The sequence below is a fragment of the Hyperolius riggenbachi genome, chromosome 1, assembly GCF_040937935.1.
Source record: "Hyperolius riggenbachi isolate aHypRig1 chromosome 1, aHypRig1.pri, whole genome shotgun sequence".
Lineage (NCBI taxonomy): Eukaryota > Metazoa > Chordata > Amphibia > Anura > Hyperoliidae > Hyperolius > Hyperolius riggenbachi.
Genome location: NC_090646.1, coordinates 103,498,108 through 103,517,446, shown reverse-complemented (window position 1 = coordinate 103,517,446; position 19,339 = coordinate 103,498,108). Strand labels below are relative to the sequence as shown.

Genomic DNA, 19,339 nt, shown 5'->3' with positions numbered 1-19,339 from the left:
GAACACGGACAAGAGGCATTCACCTACGTGCAAAGCTGATTAATTTTCAAGGTTTACCACACAAATTCACCATTTGACAGCACCTGGGGAGCGCGCTGCGCAGAGTTCACGGGTCAATGTCCCACTCTGACTATAATCTATTTGTATAATAAGAACCTGTGAGACCTATAGAAACACAACTCCTGTATAGCTGTAAAAATGCAGCACCTAAGGGACTTCGTTATTTTATGCCCATGGAAAAAAAAAAAAAAAACAAGTGAGAAATAAAGGAAACAAAAAACACTTAAAGGAACAGAAAAAAAGCAACACACACACTGCAGATCCCAGGCAGAAAATAAACTGCATTCCATAAAGTGAAGCACTCCAATCTGTTTTAGCTTCCCTAAAAGGGAAATTATTTTGGGAGGTGATTTGATACCCACAATTTAAGCAGCATTTTAAAGTTGCACTCTTGTGAGGGAGAAAAAAATAAAATCCTCCACAAATAAAAACAACGAACTAAAAAAGCGTCTCCAATTAAGAAAACGTTTCGTGTTGTGCTGAATTCATGTTGCCGTACTCTGAGCTCTGACATTTTGTTGCCATGGCAACCAAAAATCAGCTGATTAGTTGGCATGGCAACAGAAAAGATGTAATCCCAGCAGACACACTCTAATCAATGCCCCCAGCACAGATGGTCTCAGGAGGATCAACAAGAAAGAGGCTGGCAGTCATTCAGAGGATCACATGCTCCCTCCAGACTAGACCAGGAAAAAGAAAAAAAAAAGAACATTTCTTTACTGAACCAATAGGAGATTAACCCTTGCCAACCACGTAATGTGCAGCAGTCTTGTCATATTCAGCATTATGTAGATATTAGCCAGACAACTGAACTATTGTCAGGCAAAAACCACATAATACTTATAAATGAATATTGTATTTATCACAGCCATTCAAGGGCCTTTCCTATAGCTACAGCCCTGCACCATGGATAAGTCAAAGAAAAGGTAAGAAAATAAGTATTACTAATAATGCCAAATCTATATGCAGGCACTGCAGTATAGCTCAGTTTTTACTCGGCATAAAATGTCAGTACTATACATGTTAGGGTACACTTATCAACTCATTTGCACCCCAAGTTAAAGGACATCCGAGGTGAAAATAAACTGATGAGATAAACAATTGTATCTATCCTCCTTCTCCTTAAAATGACTTTTTAGATAACCCATAGTTTTATTTTATATTTAAAATCTAGTTTTTACATTTTTACTGTTTTATTGTCTCTGCTCAGTTACACCTTCGTTGAAGCATACCAGAGCTCAAATCTGTGAACTGTTGACCCTTTTTTAATCTCTGTCCTGCTCTCAGAAGCCATTTTCTGCCAGGAAAGTGTTTTATGGTTGTAATTTCTTATCAGTGAGGGTTACACTACTCTAAAGTCCGACCCAGTCCCGACCCGGACAGAAACTGTCACTTGCATACCTGATGTTTAACTCTTCCAGACAGAGAAAGAAAAAAAGAAGCACAGCATAGTTATTTGTGTGCTTGGCACTGTACATACACATGTCTACCTCATCATGTTACGTGTCACCTCGGTTGTCCTTTAAAGTGGACCTGAACTCAGAACTTCCTCTCTGCTCGCAAAGATAAGCAACAACATACTAACCTTTAATATATAGTAGCATGATGGACTGTTAAATGAGCGCTACCATATAAAAACTGTCTGCATGGAAAAAGCATTGCAATGCTTCCTGCTCTGTGCAGCAATTTAATCATGCCGAAAAGTGATCACTATCTGATTATCTGAGCTTCCTGGCAATTTTAAATATTCAAGGCTAGATGCATCTTGAAATTAAAATATAATTTAATTTAATTAAATTACTAAATGACTTATGTACCACTATTACATAATCCATAGCAGTGTTTTTAAGGAAAGTTAAGTTTTAATGTATAATTATCAAAATACATATTTTGCCACCCCTCTTGATGAATAGCATGAACAAACAAAAAACGGGGTTAGGGTTTTCAGGCTCAGACAACATATAGCAATATTGGCAGATGCGGCCTAACGCATGTTTCGTAGCTTTTTACAGACAGCTGCTTCTTCAGAGGCAGAGCATCACAATTCAGAGTTGTGACCAATGGCAGTTAAAGGAAAGCATGTAGTATACAGTGCTGTACACCATATAGCTATGATGCTCCAGGTAAAGCCACCATCTTAGTCAAGCCACAGGGCTTAATCAGTATAACCACGGACACAGTACAATTACTGGAAACTGGCTGATGGGAGTATAAAATCGCATAGTTTAGAGAGGTCAGTACCTCAGTACCAAAAGCTGTGAGTAGTTTTTCAGCTCAGCAGGAAGGGGTGATGTCTGGTGTAGCATTGCCCTGGATGAGCTGGAGCTCCTTTGACCGCATGTTGTCTGTTCACAGCAAAATCTTCCACATGCAAGCGCCACACCTCAAAGCAACTCCTGGCCTTTTATCTGCTTAATTGATAATGACATAACAACGGACTTGCCCGCAACTGCCCATCAAATAGCCTTTTGAGTCAATTGTCCAATTACTTTTGAGCCCCTGAAATGAAGGGATTGTGTTAAAAAAATGCTTTAGTTGCCTCACATTTATATGCAATCTTTTTGTTGACCCCACTGAATTAAAACTTAAAGTCTGCACTTCAACTGCACCTGAGTTGTTTCATTTAAAATTAATTGTGGTAATGTACAGAACCAAAATTAGAAAAAAAACGTTGACTCTGTCCAAATATTTATGGCCCTACTTGTAGTTCTGATATCTCCCTAATTCCTGTGCCTCATTATACCTCAGATTTCTTTGTGCCATGTTCTCCGGGGTTTTTAATTTTTGGAAGGGTGGTGTTCTGGAAGACGTACAAGGAAGTCACACAGAATTTGATTTTTAGAGGCAAAAAGACAAATAAGTTTACTGTCAGCATATTGTCAGTATCCAAAAACAATCTAATAATAGTATTTTTATAGTGCTTTTCTCTCTGGGGACTCTAAGCTCTAGTCTACGCTGTGACCGTGCATTCTACAGTCTCAGAGGCTCAGAAAAAGAGGTGGGTTTTTAGCCTTTTCTCAAAGTGTACCCGAGACAACAAAAGTAAAAGATTTGATACTTACCCAGGCTTCCTCTAGCCCCATAAGCACCGCTGTGTCCCTTGCCGGCCCTTCCGTGTATGCGCAGAGGAGTCGACTAGTGCAGCTGAGCCAGTTTCCGGGACCGCTAGCAGGAGAACAGAGGCACTCGGGAGGATGGCGAGGGACTCAGCGGTGCTTAGGGGGCTGGAGGAAGCCCTGGGTAAGTATTAAATATTTAACTTTAGTCATCAGGTTTACTTTAACCTTCCTGGCGGTAACCCTGAACGTAGTTCGGGGTAAGCCGCGCAGGAGGTTTTCTCAGGCCCTGCTGGGCCGATTTGAATAATTTTTTTTTTGCTGAACGCAGCTAGCACTTTGCTAGCTGCGTCAGCACTTCGATCGCCGCCGCCCCGCGCTCGATCGCCGCTATCCGCGTCGCAACACAGCCCCCTCCCCTTAGACCCCTGCTCTGCCTGGCCTATCAGCGCCAGGCAGCGGCAAGGGGTGGATCAGGACTCCCTTAGACGTCACAACGTCCATGACGTCGGTGACGTCATCCCGCCCCGTCGCCATGGCGACCGGGGAAGCCCTCCAGGAAATCCCGTTCTTTGAACGGGATTTCCTGATCGCCTATCGCCGGAGGTGATCGGCGGGGCTGGGGGGCCTAGGCTCGCTACATGATTTAAAAAAAAAAATACATCAAAAAAATGGCTGCGCTGCCGCCTGGCGGTTTTTAATATACCAAAGAAATGAACAGCGCTACTTAAAAACAGATGAATGCTTACCTGCAAAAAAGTGCAGACCCCCCTCATGGGATACAAATACACAATGAGCACACATACAACCTGTCTACCACTTGGAGAATGTTAGTTTCCACTAACAGCTTGCATGCAATTTGTTAGGTACTCGTCCCTCCCACTGTCGAAGAAGTCTTTCCTCCATGGGAGGGGACCTAACACTAACTAAATCCTACCTATGCATATGCATAGCCTGGGCGCGCTACCAGTAAAATTAAGAATTGCGCAGAAAAAGTGGGATCAGCGCATCACCAGGCCGCCTCTGAATGGCCTCAGCTCAGAGATGCGCTGAGCCCCCCCAGAGACTACAAACGCACCTTGAACCCAAACAGAGGCTCTGCATATACACCAAAAGAAAAACTAACAAGTGGGAGCAGCTGACCAGAATTAAATCAAACATAGCAAAGAAATGAACAGCGCTACTTAAAAACAGATGAATGCTTACCTGCAAAAAAGTGCAGACCCCACTCATGGGATACAAATACACAATGAGCACACATACAACCTGTCTACCACTTGGAGGATGTTAGTTTCCACTAACAGCTTGCATGCAATTTGTTAGGTACTCATCCCTCCCACTGTCGAAGAAGTCTTTCCTCCATGGGAGGGGACCTAACACTAACTAAATCCTACCTATGCATATGCATAGCCTGGGCCCGCTACCAGTAAAATTAAGAATTGCGCAGAAAAAGTGGGATCAGCGCATCACCAGGCCGCCTCTGAATGGCCTCAGCTCAGAGATGCGCTGAGCCCCCCCAGAGACTACAAACGCACCTTGAACCCAAACAGAGGCTCTGCATATACACCAAAGAAAAACTAACAAGTGGGAGCAGCTGACCAGAATTAAATCAAACATAGCAAAGAAATGAACAGCGCTACTTAAAAACAGATGAATGCTTACCTGCAAAAAAGTGCAGACCCCACTCATGGGATACAAATACACAATAAGCACACATACAACCTGTCTACCACTTGGAGGATGTTAGTTTCCACTAACAGCTTGCATGCAATTTGTTAGGTACTCGTCCCTCCCACTGTCGAAGAAGTCTTTCCTCCATGGGAGGGGACCTAACACTAACTAAATCCTACCTATGCATATGCATAGCCTGGGCGCGCTACCAGTAAAATTAAGAATTGCGCAGAAAAAGTGGGATCAGCGCATCACCAGGCCGCCTCTGAATGGCCTCAGCTCAGAGATGCGCTGAGCCCCCCCAGAGACTACAAACGCACCTTGAACCCAAACAGAGGCTCTGCATATACACCAAAAGAAAAACTAACAAGTGGGAGCAGCTGACCAGAATTAAATCAAACATAGCAAAGAAATGAACAGCGCTACTTAAAAACAGATGAATGCTTACCTGCAAAAAAGTGCAGACCCCACTCATGGGATACAAATACACAATGAGCACACATACAACCTGTCTACCACTTGGAGGATGTTAGTTTCCACTAACAGCTTGCATGCAATTTGTTAGGTACTCGTCCCTCCCACTGTCGAAGAAGTCTTTCCTCCATGGGAGGGGACCTAACACTAACTAAATCCTACCTATGCATATGCATAGCCTGGGCCCGCTACCAGTAAAATTAAGAATTGCGCAGAAAAAGTGGGATCAGCGCATCACCAGGCCGCCTCTGAATGGCCTCAGCTCAGAGATGCGCTGAGCCCCCCCAGAGACTACAAACGCACCTTGAACCCAAACAGAGGCTCTGCATATACACCAAAGAAAAACTAACAAGTGGGAGCAGCTGACCAGAATTAAATCAAACATAGCAAAGAAATGAACAGCGCTACTTAAAAACAGATGAATGCTTACCTGCAAAAAAGTGCAGACCCCACTCATGGGATACAAATACACAATGAGCACACATACAACCTGTCTACCACTTGGAGGATGTTAGTTTCCACTAACAGCTTGCATGCAATTTGTTAGGTACTCGTCCCTCCCACTGTCGAAGAAGTCTTTCCTCCATGGGAGGGGACCTAACACTAACTAAATCCTACCTATGCATATGCATAGCCTGGGCGCGCTACCAGTAAAATTAAGAATTGCGCAGAAAAAGTGGGATCAGCGCATCACCAGGCCGCCTCTGAATGGCCTCAGCTCAGAGATGCGCTGAGCCCCCCCAGAGACTACAAACGCACCTTGAACCCAAACAGAGGCTCTGCATATACACCAAAAGAAAAACTAACAAGTGGGAGCAGCTGACCAGAATTAAATCAAACATAGCAAAGAAATGAACAGCGCTACTTAAAAACAGATGAATGCTTACCTGCAAAAAAGTGCAGACCCCACTCATGGGATACAAATACACAATGAGCACACATACAACCTGTCTACCACTTGGAGGATGTTAGTTTCCACTAACAGCTTGCATGCAATTTGTTAGGTACTCGTCCCTTCCACTGTCGAAGAAGTCTTTCCTCCATGGGAGGGGACCTAACACTAACTAAATCCTACCTATGCATATGCATAGCCTGGGCCCGCTACCAGTAAAATTAAGAATTGCGCAGAAAAAGTGGGATCAGCGCATCACCAGGCCGCCTCTGAATGGCCTCAGCTCAGAGATGCGCTGAGCCCCCCCAGAGACTACAAACGCACCTTGAACCCAAACAGAGGCTCTGCATATACACCAAAAGAAAAACTAACAAGTGGGAGCAGCTGACCAGAATTAAATCAAACATAGCAAAGAAATGAACAGCGCTACTTAAAAACAGATGAATGCTTACCTGCAAAAAAGTGCAGACCCCACTCATGGGATACAAATACACAATGAGCACACATACAACCTGTCTACCACTTGGAGGATGTTAGTTTCCACTAACAGCTTGCATGCAATTTGTTAGGTACTCGTCCCTCCCACTGTCGAAGAAGTCTTTCCTCCATGGGAGGGGACCTAACACTAACTAAATCCTACCTATGCATATGCATAGCCTGGGCCCGCTACCAGTAAAATTAAGAATTGGGCAGAAAAAGTGGGATCAGCGCATCACCAGGCCGCCTCTGAATGGCCTCAGCTCAGAGATGCGCTGAGCCCCCCCAGAGACTACAAACGCACCTTGAACCCAAACAGAGGCTCTGCATATACACCAAAGAAAAACTAACAAGTGGGAGCAGCTGACCAGAATTAAATCAAACATAGCAAAGAAATGAACAGCGCTACTTAAAAACAGATGAATGCTTACCTGCAAAAAAGTGCAGACCCCACTCATGGGATACAAATACACAATGAGCACACTTACAACCTGTCTACCACTTGGAGGATGTTAGTTTCCACTAACAGCTTGCATGCAATTTGTTAGGTACTCGTCCCTCCCACTGTCGAAGAAGTCTTTCCTCCATGGGAGGGGACCTAACACTAACTAAATCCTACCTATGCATATGCATAGCCTGGGCCCGCTACCAGTAAAATTAAGAATTGCGCAGAAAAATTGGGATCAGCGCATCACCAGGCCGCCTCTGAATGGCCTCAGCTCAGAGATGCGCTGAGCCCCCCCAGAGACTACAAACGCACCTTGAACCCAAACAGAGGCTCTGCATATACACCAAAGAAAAACTAACAAGTGGGAGCAGCTGACCAGAATTAAATCAAACATAGCAAAGAAATGAACAGCGCTACTTAAAAACAGATGAATGCTTACCTGCAAAAAAGTGCAGACCCCACTCATGGGATACAAATACACAATGAGCACACATACAACCTGTCTACCACTTGGAGGATGTTAGTTTCCACTAACAGCTTGCATGCAATTTGTTAGGTACTCATCCCTCCCACTGTCGAAGAAGTCTTTCCTCCATGGGAGGGGACCTAACACTAACTAAATCCTACCTATGCATATGCATAGCCTGGGCCCGCTACCAGTAAAATTAAGAATTGCGCAGAAAAAGTGGGATCAGCGCATCACCAGGCCGCCTCTGAATGGCCTCAGCTCAGAGATGCGCTGAGCCCCCCCAGAGACTACAAACGCACCTTGAACCCAAACAGAGGCTCTGCATATACACCAAAGAAAAACTAACAAGTGGGAGCAGCTGACCAGAATTAAATCAAACATAGCAAAGAAATGAACAGCGCTACTTAAAAACAGATGAATGCTTACCTGCAAAAAAGTGCAGACCCCACTCATGGGATACAAATACACAATGAGCACACATACAACCTGTCTACCACTTGGAGGATGTTAGTTTCCACTAACAGCTTGCATGCAATTTGTTAGGTACTCGTCCCTCCCACTGTCGAAGAAGTCTTTCCTCCATGGGAGGGGACCTAACACTAACTAAATCCTACCTATGCATATGCATAGCCTGGGCGCGCTACCAGTAAAATTAAGAATTGCGCAGAAAAAGTGGGATCAGCGCATCACCAGGCCGCCTCTGAATGGCCTCAGCTCAGAGATGCGCTGAGCCCCCCCAGAGACTACAAACGCACCTTGAACCCAAACAGAGGCTCTGCATATACACCAAAGAAAAACTAACAAGTGGGAGCAGCTGACCAGAATTAAATCAAACATAGCAAAGAAATGAACAGCGCTACTTAAAAACAGATGAATGCTTACCTGCAAAAAAGTGCAGACCCCACTCATGGGATACAAATACACAATGAGCACACATACAACCTGTCTACCACTTGGAGGATGTTAGTTTCCACTAACAGCTTGCATGCAATTTGTTAGGTACTCATCCCTCCCACTGTCGAAGAAGTCTTTCCTCCATGGGAGGGGACCTAACACTAACTAAATCCTACCTATGCATATGCATAGCCTGGGCGTGCTACCAGTAAAATTAAGAATTGCGCAGAAAAAGTGGGATCAGCGCATCACCAGGCCGCCTCTGAATGGCCTCAGCTCAGAGATGCGCTGAGCCCCCCCAGAGACTACAAACGCACCTTGAACCCAAACAGAGGCTCTGCATATACACCAAAGAAAAACTAACAAGTGGGAGCAGCTGACCAGAATTAAATCAAACATAGCAAAGAAATGAACAGCGCTACTTAAAAACAGATGAATGCTTACCTGCAAAAAAGTGCAGACCCCACTCATGGGATACAAATACACAATGAGCACACTTACAACCTGTCTACCACTTGGAGGATGTTAGTTTCCACTAACAGCTTGCATGCAATTTGTTAGGTACTCGTCCCTCCCACTGTCGAAGAAGTCTTTCCTCCATGGGAGGGGACCTAACACTAACTAAATCCTACCTATGCATATGCATAGCCTGGGCCCGCTACCAGTAAAATTAAGAATTGCGCAGAAAAATTGGGATCAGCGCATCACCAGGCCGCCTCTGAATGGCCTCAGCTCAGAGATGCGCTGAGCCCCCCCAGAGACTACAAACGCACCTTGAACCCAAACAGAGGCTCTGCATATACACCAAAGAAAAACTAACAAGTGGGAGCAGCTGACCAGAATTAAATCAAACATAGCAAAGAAATGAACAGCGCTACTTAAAAACAGATGAATGCTTACCTGCAAAAAAGTGCAGACCCCACTCATGGGATACAAATACACAATGAGCACACATACAACCTGTCTACCACTTGGAGGATGTTAGTTTCCACTAACAGCTTGCATGCAATTTGTTAGGTACTCATCCCTCCCACTGTCGAAGAAGTCTTTCCTCCATGGGAGGGGACCTAACACTAACTAAATCCTACCTATGCATATGCATAGCCTGGGCCCGCTACCAGTAAAATTAAGAATTGCGCAGAAAAAGTGGGATCAGCGCATCACCAGGCCGCCTCTGAATGGCCTCAGCTCAGAGATGCGCTGAGCCCCCCCAGAGACTACAAACGCACCTTGAACCCAAACAGAGGCTCTGCATATACACCAAAGAAAAACTAACAAGTGGGAGCAGCTGACCAGAATTAAATCAAACATAGCAAAGAAATGAACAGCGCTACTTAAAAACAGATGAATGCTTACCTGCAAAAAAGTGCAGACCCCACTCATGGGATACAAATACACAATGAGCACACATACAACCTGTCTACCACTTGGAGGATGTTAGTTTCCACTAACAGCTTGCATGCAATTTGTTAGGTACTCGTCCCTCCCACTGTCGAAGAAGTCTTTCCTCCATGGGAGGGGACCTAACACTAACTAAATCCTACCTATGCATATGCATAGCCTGGGCGCGCTACCAGTAAAATTAAGAATTGCGCAGAAAAAGTGGGATCAGCGCATCACCAGGCCGCCTCTGAATGGCCTCAGCTCAGAGATGCGCTGAGCCCCCCCAGAGACTACAAACGCACCTTGAACCCAAACAGAGGCTCTGCATATACACCAAAGAAAAACTAACAAGTGGGAGCAGCTGACCAGAATTAAATCAAACATAGCAAAGAAATGAACAGCGCTACTTAAAAACAGATGAATGCTTACCTGCAAAAAAGTGCAGACCCCACTCATGGGATACAAATACACAATGAGCACACATACAACCTGTCTACCACTTGGAGGATGTTAGTTTCCACTAACAGCTTGCATGCAATTTGTTAGGTACTCGTCCCTCCCACTGTCGAAGAAGTCTTTCCTCCATGGGAGGGGACCTAACACTAACTAAATCCTACCTATGCATATGCATAGCCTGGGCGTGCTACCAGTAAAATTAAGAATTGCGCAGAAAAAGTGGGATCAGCGCATCACCAGGCCGCCTCTGAATGGCCTCAGCTCAGAGATGCGCTGAGCCCCCCCAGAGACTACAAACGCACCTTGAACCCAAACAGAGGCTCTGCATATACACCAAAGAAAAACTAACAAGTGGGAGCAGCTGACCAGAATTAAATCAAACATAGCAAAGAAATGAACAGCGCTACTTAAAAACAGATGAATGCTTACCTGCAAAAAAGTGCAGACCCCACTCATGGGATACAAATACACAATGAGCACACATACAACCTGTCTACCACTTGGAGGATGTTAGTTTCCACTAACAGCTTGCATGCAATTTGTTAGGTACTCGTCCCTCCCACTGTCGAAGAAGTCTTTCCTCCTTTAATATACCGCCAGGAGGGTTAAAGCTGTCCAGAGAAGGAGCCACTCGCACTGATTGGAAAAGGCCCAATGTTTTTAAGTGGATCCAGGAAATAACATAATTCATTTTATTTGCAGAGCAGAGGATGCATGGATGGGTTGATGTATTGTTCCAGTAGATCTGCTATGTACTTGGTCAAATGTTTTTTTGAATGTCAGCAGGCAGATTATCCATTTTACTGGCAACCAGTGAAGAGCTTGCAGTATTGGGGAGATGTGTGAGCTGCGGGGGACATTGGCTAGGAATCTAGCTGCTGCATTCTGTACTAGTTGTAAGGGGCGCAGCCATGCAGAACTTTTTCCGGGGATCCAATGAATAGAACATTGCAGTAGTCCAGGTGGGAGAATACAAATGCATGAACTAGAGTAGGCAGATCTTCAGCTGGGATAGGGTGTTTAATTCTCGCTATAATTCAAAGATGGGAACACCAATATCACAGTGATCATTGGAGTGTTTTTTTTTTCAACCAGCCCTGGGTCCCAGAAGTTGGATAGGGCGTGAGTGAGAGTGTGGCACTCTTTTGGGCCCAACCACCTTTTTTACCTTTATGCTTTTTAATTAAATTGCCAAGAGATTCCAGTAGACTAGCTTGTCTTTTTCTTATTTAGGAAACAGCTTTTACTGTATAATGACGCAGTAGTAGTAGTAGTAGTACTGCACAAAATACTTTACGGATAGCTCCAGCTATACAGCACAAAATACTGCCCGGTAGTCTGCAGTAGAGTTGGGCCGAACGGTTCGCCTGCGAACGGTTCCATGCGAACTTCAGTGGTTCGCGTTCTCGTCCCGCAGGCGAACCTTTGCGGAAGTTCGGTTCGCCCCATAATGCACATGGAGGGTCAACTTTGACCCTCTACATCACAGTCAGCAGGCCCAGTGTAGCCAATTAGGCTACACTAGCCCCTGGAGCCCCACCCCCCCTTATATAAGGCAGGCAGCGGCGGCCATTACGGCCACTCGTGTGCCTGCATTAGTCAGAGTAGGGCGAGCTGCTGCAGACTGTCTCTCAGGGAAAGATTAGTTAGGCTTAGCTTGTTCCTGTCTGGCTGCATACCTGTTCTGTGAACCCACCACTGCATACCTGTGCTGTGAACCCACCACTGCATACCTGTGCTGTGAACCCACCACTGCATACCTGTTCTGTTCAGTGGACCCGCCACTGTATACCTGTTCATTGAACCCACCACTGCATACCTGTGCTGTGAACCCACCACTGCATACCTGTGCTGTGAACCCACCACTGCATACCTGTGCTGTGAACCCACCACTGCATACCTGTTCTGTTCAGTGGACCCGCCACTGCATACCTGTTCTGTTTAGTGAACCGCCACTGTATACCTGTTCTGTTTAGTGAACCCGCCACTGCATACCTGTTCTGTTCAGTGGACCCACCGCATCAGTGCGCATACCTGTGCAGTTAAGTGAACCCGCCACTGCATACCTGTTCTGTTCAGTGGACCCGCCACTGCATACCTGTTCTGTTTAGTGAACCCGCCACTGCATACCTGTTCTGTTCAGTGAACCCACCGCATCAGTGCGCATACCTGTGCAGTTAAGTGAACCCGCCACTGCATACCTGTTCTGTTCAGTGGACCCGCCACTGCATACCTGTTCTGTTTAGTGATCCGCCACTGTATACCTGTTCTGTTTAGTGAACCCGCCACTGCATACCTGTTCTGTTCAGTGGACCCGCCACTGCATACCTGTTCTGTTTAGTGAACCCGCCACTGCATACCTGTTCTGTTCAGTGGACCCGCCACTGCATACCTGTTCTGTTTAGTGAACCCACCACTGCATACCTGTTCTGTTCAGTGGACCCGCCACTGTATACCTGTTCATTGAACCCACCACTGCATACCTGTGCTGTGAACCCACCACTGCATACCTGTGCTGTGAACCCACCACTGCATACCTGTTCTGTTCAGTGGACCCGCCACTGCATACCTGTTCTGTTTAGTGAACCGCCACTGTATACCTGTTCTGTTTAGTGAACCCGCCACTGCATACCTGTTCTGTTCAGTGGACCCACCGCATCAGTGCGCATACCTGTGCAGTTAAGTGAACCCGCCACTGCATACCTGTTCTGTTCAGTGGACCCGCCACTGCATACCTGTTCTGTTTAGTGAACCCGCCACTGCATACCTGTTCTGTTCAGTGAACCCACCGCATCAGTGCGCATACCTGTGCAGTTAAGTGAACCCGCCACTGCATACCTGTTCTGTTCAGTGGACCCGCCACTGCATACCTGTTCTGTTTAGTGAACCGCCACTGTATACCTGTTCTGTTTAGTGAACCCGCCACTGCATACCTGTTCTGTTCAGTGGACCCGCCACTGTATACCTGTTCTGTTCAGTGAACCCACCGCATCAGTGCGCATACCTGTGCAGTTAAGTGAACCCACCTACCTACGTGAGTGCACGCAGTGTGATATACCACTCCGTGCATACCCGATATGGACAAAACAGGTAGAGGAAGAGGTAGTGGCAGAGCCAGAGGAAGGCCACCCGGCAGGTCTGCGCGAGGTCGTGTAAATGTAATTTCGTGTGGACCTGGCCCACAGTACAGTGCTCGGAAGAAGGCACGTCCCATCACCTCCCAAGATTGTCAGGATGTGGTTGAGTATTTAGCGACACAGAACACCTCATCTTGCTCAGCCACCAGTGCTACTACTAGCACCACTTCCGCTGCATTTGACACTTCGCAAGAATTATTTAGTGGTGAAATCACTCCCGTGTCCACGCAGTCAAAGACAGGACGCTCCAGCGATCTCATGGTGATGTCGGACATGCGGACGTTCTTTAGTCCAACGCCTCGCCGTAGCCCTTCCGGATCCACCCTCCACCAATGCCTGGAACGGCAGGTAGCCGACTACCTGGCCTTAAGTGTGGATGTAGACACTGCTGTGAACAGCGATGAGGAACCCTTGAACTACTGGGTGCGCAGGCTTGACCTGTGGCCAGAGCTGTCCCAATTTGCCATCCAACTTCTCTCCTGCCCTGCCGCAAGCGTCCTCTCAGAAAGTACACAAAAGATGCTGGTTTGCCCGGCACTCAGTGGGGGGAAGGTAATAGGGTCTGCTGCACCATGTAAAGTAAAAAGTCCCGTCCTATTCCTTGCTGCACCTCGGATTATGCGTGTAGAAGCGGGCAAACAGATAACTTTGAAACATGAATTCATATACAGCACACACCAGACAATCTGTGCACCGCTTCCTTAATCGCTTGGTTTATTTTCCGTGTAAAACATCAGCAGGTATCAAGGCATTAGTCCCGTGACAACATTCTCATATACATTTGTATTGTGCCGGTCTGACCTGTGCCATGGACGGGTGCGGGAGGGTGACCAGGGAAAGAGGAGGACCGCGCGACAGCCGTTTCGCGCCGGTGTGGCGCTTGTTCACGTGCAGGTATCCTTGGGCGAATGGCGGCGTGTACGGGCTTCCGTGATGATACTCGGAAGCCCCGCCCATCACGCGCGCCATTGGCCACTGGGTGCTGGGAAGTGATTAGGTGCGGGGCTGGAGGGGAGGAGACCGGCCTGTGACGTGACGTTGGGTAAGTGATTGCTGTGTCACCATGGACACGCGTGTACATATAAATCGGATCGCCGCAACATGGCGAAATAGGACTGTGTTGATACTTAACATCATTCTGTGATTATATTCAAACTATACATTATTCGTGCCCTAACACATTCTTGTATAAACTTAAACACTCGTGCTTTACTTGTGCCTTTATAAGAAGACCCGCTCGCACTTAGCCATTGTGGTTGTCTAAATTATGCCTGGATCTCCGCCTGCTTCTTATCTAAAAGACTTTTTATTAGAAACTCGTTTAAAAACGCCCTGTTGCCCCAAATAAAATCACTATAAGGTTAATGGGGGGAATCTACAATTAGGGAGACACAATTCTCTGGACCAATCACTTGCAACTATTGCTGCACACTCTCCACTTTCTTCTTGATTTAACCCCGCTCCCCTCTAACGCATACCAGAACCTTCCAAACAGCACCCTTTCACTCTCGGTGCTGGCATTGGGGAGTGGGAAGGAGAGGGAGGGACACTATGAAGGTGGAGGGACCCCCACCCCAACCCATTTGAAAGCAGGATTTACACACTGTACCACTCAAACCCCCGGGGAGACCTCCCGATGACAGCCCACCTCAGAGATTGTGTGGGCTCAGGAAGGAAGAGAAAGGTAGGAGGGAAGAGGGAAAAACCTCTGTTGATCCCCAGGGACAGAACTCCCCGAGGAGATGTGGGGATGCATTGGATACAGAGGCAGTGCACTTCCGGGATGGTACTGTCCAAGGAGGGGGGACGGGCGCCACCGGGACACAAGCACTATCCCCAAGAGGCGTCCACCCACCCCCACCAGGAACATGAACGGGGGCATGGCCTCCTCCGTTCCCTTGGCCACAGGCCACAATTCCATCCACAAAATGATAGCACCTGCCCCCCTCCAGTGCATCTCCATCATTGAGGTATCCACTCCAGTGCGCCCCAGGGCCATGGTACAATACCTATTGCGCCCGGGGCGCACCATAAGGGAATCGCTCCCGGGAGGCACCATCAGCCACCCAAGATCCATCTCGAGTGGCTTAATTTGCCACTCAAGATCTGCCCCTCTCAGGGAGGGAAAGTAAGGGAGAGGGAAACGAGGAATGAAAGAGGAGGGGGAGGGGCACACAGAACTCCCACTCCAAACAAACGCTAGGGTTTGAAGCTGCCCATGTTTCTGTGTCCTGCTGGCACAGTTGGCTGCTCATTCGTCTCTAAAAAAGAAGAGGAAAGGAAAGGAGGGCTACCCGGGGGAGCTAAGCCAGGGAGCACACTCATAGTGGGTATTAAGAAGGGAAAGGGACCACCGGTTATTTGTCTGAAAGAAAGGGTGGGGGAACACCTCAAGTCCATCAAATCCGGGAAGGGGTGTCCACGCCTTATTGAACACGTGAGGGAATCCCATGGAGGTAAATCTAAATGTTTGAGATTTGCGGGACTCCTACATGTTGCCAACTCTAGAAGAGGGGGCAACAGGGATCAAGAGCTAACCCGACGTGAATCACGTGTAATTTTGCGCACAGGGGCGATGGGGCCTGTGGGCCTCAATGACAGATTGGAGTTATCCTGTTTTCTTGACCCATAGGGTTAAGGTTTCACCGTCTTCCTGGGGTTATGTGATGGACGAGAGGAAATTCCCCCGCTCTTGGTGCCCCTGGCACTTCTCCCCAAACAAATAACCGGTGGTCCCTTTCCCTTCTTAATACCCACTATGAGTGTGCTCCCTGGCTTAGCTCCCCCAGGTAGCCCTCCTTTCCTTTCCTCTTCCTTTTTAGAGACGAATGAGCAGCCAACTGTGCCAGCAGGACACAGAAACATGGGCAGCTTCAAACCCTAGCGTTTGTTTGGAGTGGGAGTTCTGTGTGCCCCTCCCCCTCCTCTTTCATTCCTCGTTTCCCTCTCCCTTACTTTCCCTCCCTGAGAGGGGCAGATCTTGAGTGGCAAATTAAGCCACTCGAGATGGATCTTGGGTGGCTGATGGTGCCTCCCGGGAGCGATTCCCTTATGGTGCGCCCCGGGCGCAATAGGTATTGTACCATGGCCCTGGGGCGCACTGGAGTGGATACCTCAATGATGGAGATGCACTGGAGGGGGGCAGGTGCTATCATTTTGTGGATGGAATTGTGGCCTGTGGCCAAGGGAACGGAGGAGGCCATGCCCCCGTTCATGTTCCTGGTGGGGGTGGGTGGACGCCTCTTGGGGATAGTGCTTGTGTCCCGGTGGCGCCCGTCCCCCCTCCTTGGACAGTACCGTCCCGGAAGTGCACTGCCTCTGTATCCAATGCATCCCCACATCTCCTCGGGGAGTTCTGTCCCTGGGGATCAACAGAGGTTTTTCCCTCTTCCCTCCTACCTTTCTCTTCCTTCCTGAGCCCACACAATCTCTGAGGTGGGCTGTCATCGGGAGGTCTCCCCGGGGGTTTGAGTGGTACAGTGTGTAAATCCTGCTTTCAAATGGGTTGGGGTGGGGGTCCCTCCACCTTCATAGTGTCCCTCCCTCTCCTTCCCACTCCCCAATGCCAGCACCGAGAGTGAAAGGGTGCTGTTTGGAAGGTTCTGGTATGCGTTAGAGGGGAGCGGGGTTAAATCAAGAAGAAAGTGGAGAGTGTGCAGCAATAGTTGCAAGTGATTGGTCCAGAGAATTGTGTCTCCCTAATTGTAGATTCCCCCCATTAACCTTATAGTGATTTTATTTGGGGCAACAGGGCATTTTTAAACGAGTTTCTAATAAAAAGTCTTTTAGATAAGAAGCAGGCGGAGATCCAGGCATAATTTAGACAACCACAATGGCTAAGTGCGAGCGGGTCTTCTTATAAAGGCACAAGTAAAGCACGAGTGTTTAAGTTTATACAAGAATGTGTTAGGGCACGAATAATGTATAGTTTGAATATAATCACAGAATGATGTTAAGTATCAACACAGTCCCATTTCGCCATGTTGCGGCGATCCGATTTATATGTACACGCGTGTCCATGGTGACACAGCAATCACTTACCCAACGTCACGTCACAGGCCGGTCTCCTCCCCTCCAGCCCCGCACCTAATCACTTCCCAGCACCCAGTGGCCAATGGCGCGCGTGATGGGCGGGGCTTCCGAGTATCATCACGGAAGCCCGTACACGCCGCCATTCGCCCAAGGATACCTGCACGTGAACAAGCGCCACACCGGCGCGAAACGGCTGTCGCGCGGTCCTCCTCTTTCCCTGGTCACCCTCCCGCACCCGTCCATGGCACAGGTCAGACCGGCACAATACAAATGTATATGAGAATGTTGTCACGGGACTAATGCCTTGATACCTGCTGATGTTTTACACGGAAAATAAACCAAGCGATTAAGGAAGCGGTGCACAGATTGTCTGGTGTGTGCTGTATATGTCCTCTCAGAAAGGACCTTCAGCGCAGCTGGAGGCATTGTCACAGAGAAGAGAAGTCGCCTAAGTCACAAAAGTGTTAAGTACCTCACCTTTATCAAAATGAATGAGGCATGGATCCCGGAGGGCTGCTGCCCGCCCCAAGACTAAGTCAGTCCCCGCACATACAGCATCTCTGCCTGCACGCCGTGTGACTGGCTGCCTGGCCTGCCCCAAGAAGACTAAGTCGCTCCCAGTCCCTCCACACAGCATGTCTGCCTGCAGGCCGCTTGACTACCTTCTCCGCCACCACCAACAGGGTCCCGGACTCCAGGCGGATTGCTGAATTTTTTAGGCCGCTGCTAGCAGCGGCCGCTGTAATAATTTTTCGGGTGCGTGTACATGACTGCCTAATTTTTCTGGCTGCACTGCGGGCAGCTGCAACAACAAAAGAAAAGGCATGTACATGCGCCCATTCCCCTTCGTGATCATTACCTTGCCGTGGTGAAGGGGCTTGCGTATCACAATGGAGCAATGACCGGCGCCTAGATGAGTGTCTCGGGGGGCACACCCACGATAATAAGGTCGTTGCCTCATTGTGGTCAGACCAAATTTGATCAGCTGGACAGTCACTGTTCTGTCATTCAGCTACATCAGCCAGGTGACCATATGGGCTGTAAAGCCACCAAAACCTGCACTCTCGCCATGGTGCGCACCAGTAAAGCACGGCCGTCACTACACAAACAGCTGTTTGCGGTGCGTTACACGATGAGTTTGGTGTGTCAGTGTGAAGCAGTACCTTAATTACACTACCTGATTGATGTATACACATGCAAGATGTTTGAAAGCACTTTAGGCCTGTCATTTAGCATTCAATGTGATTTCTGCCCTTAAAACGCTGCTTTGCGTCAAATCCAGATTTTTCCCGGGGACTTTTGGCATGTATCCCACTCCGCCATCCCCCCCTCCAGGTGTTAGACCCCTTGAAACATCTTTTGCATCACTTTTGTGGCCAGCATAATTATTTTTTTTTTCAAAGTTCGCATCCCCATTGAAGTCTATTGCGGTTCGCGAACTTTAACGCGAACCGAACCTTTCGCGAAAGTTCGCGAACCGAAAATCGGAGGTTCGGCCCAACACTAGTCTGCAGTAGTAAATTAAAGTTTGGTGCAATAAGCAGTACATTCTGGCTTAGTTTTTATGGTACAGATTACTGATCTATAATTCATAGTAATAAACAGCATTTGCTGGCTCGATTTGTATTACACAAAATACTGCTCTGTACGATGTAGCAATATATGAAGCTTCCATGGAATATCCAGTATTTGCTCGCGCAGTCTGTATTTTGTAAAATACTTCTCATACTCTATCAGCAGTCAGTTTCTACAGACTTGCTCTTCACATTAATTTTCCACCGCTGCCAGCACTCTCAGTACGGTAAACATACTGACAGCTGAAGAAGGAGTGCTGGAAAGTTCTCATCCCAAGCCACTCCCACAAAACCTGCACGCCATTTTGTTTCTCTA

General features: G+C 47.6%; 1 protein-coding gene and 1 long non-coding RNA gene across 6 annotated transcripts in view; one reads left to right on the top strand and one right to left on the bottom strand.

The window, feature by feature from the left end:
- LDB2 (LIM domain binding 2) overlaps positions 1–19,339 on the bottom strand; it is a 476,127-nt gene that overhangs the window by 103,120 nt on the left and 353,668 nt on the right. The gene's annotated exons all lie outside the window — the stretch shown is intronic.
- LOC137564201 (uncharacterized) overlaps positions 622–19,339 on the top strand; it is a 67,894-nt gene continuing 49,176 nt past the window's right edge. For both annotated transcript variants that reach the window (XR_011030549.1, XR_011030548.1), the window contains exon 1: positions 622–986. This is a non-coding gene — a long non-coding RNA (uncharacterized lncRNA). The remainder of the gene's footprint in view (positions 987–19,339) is intronic.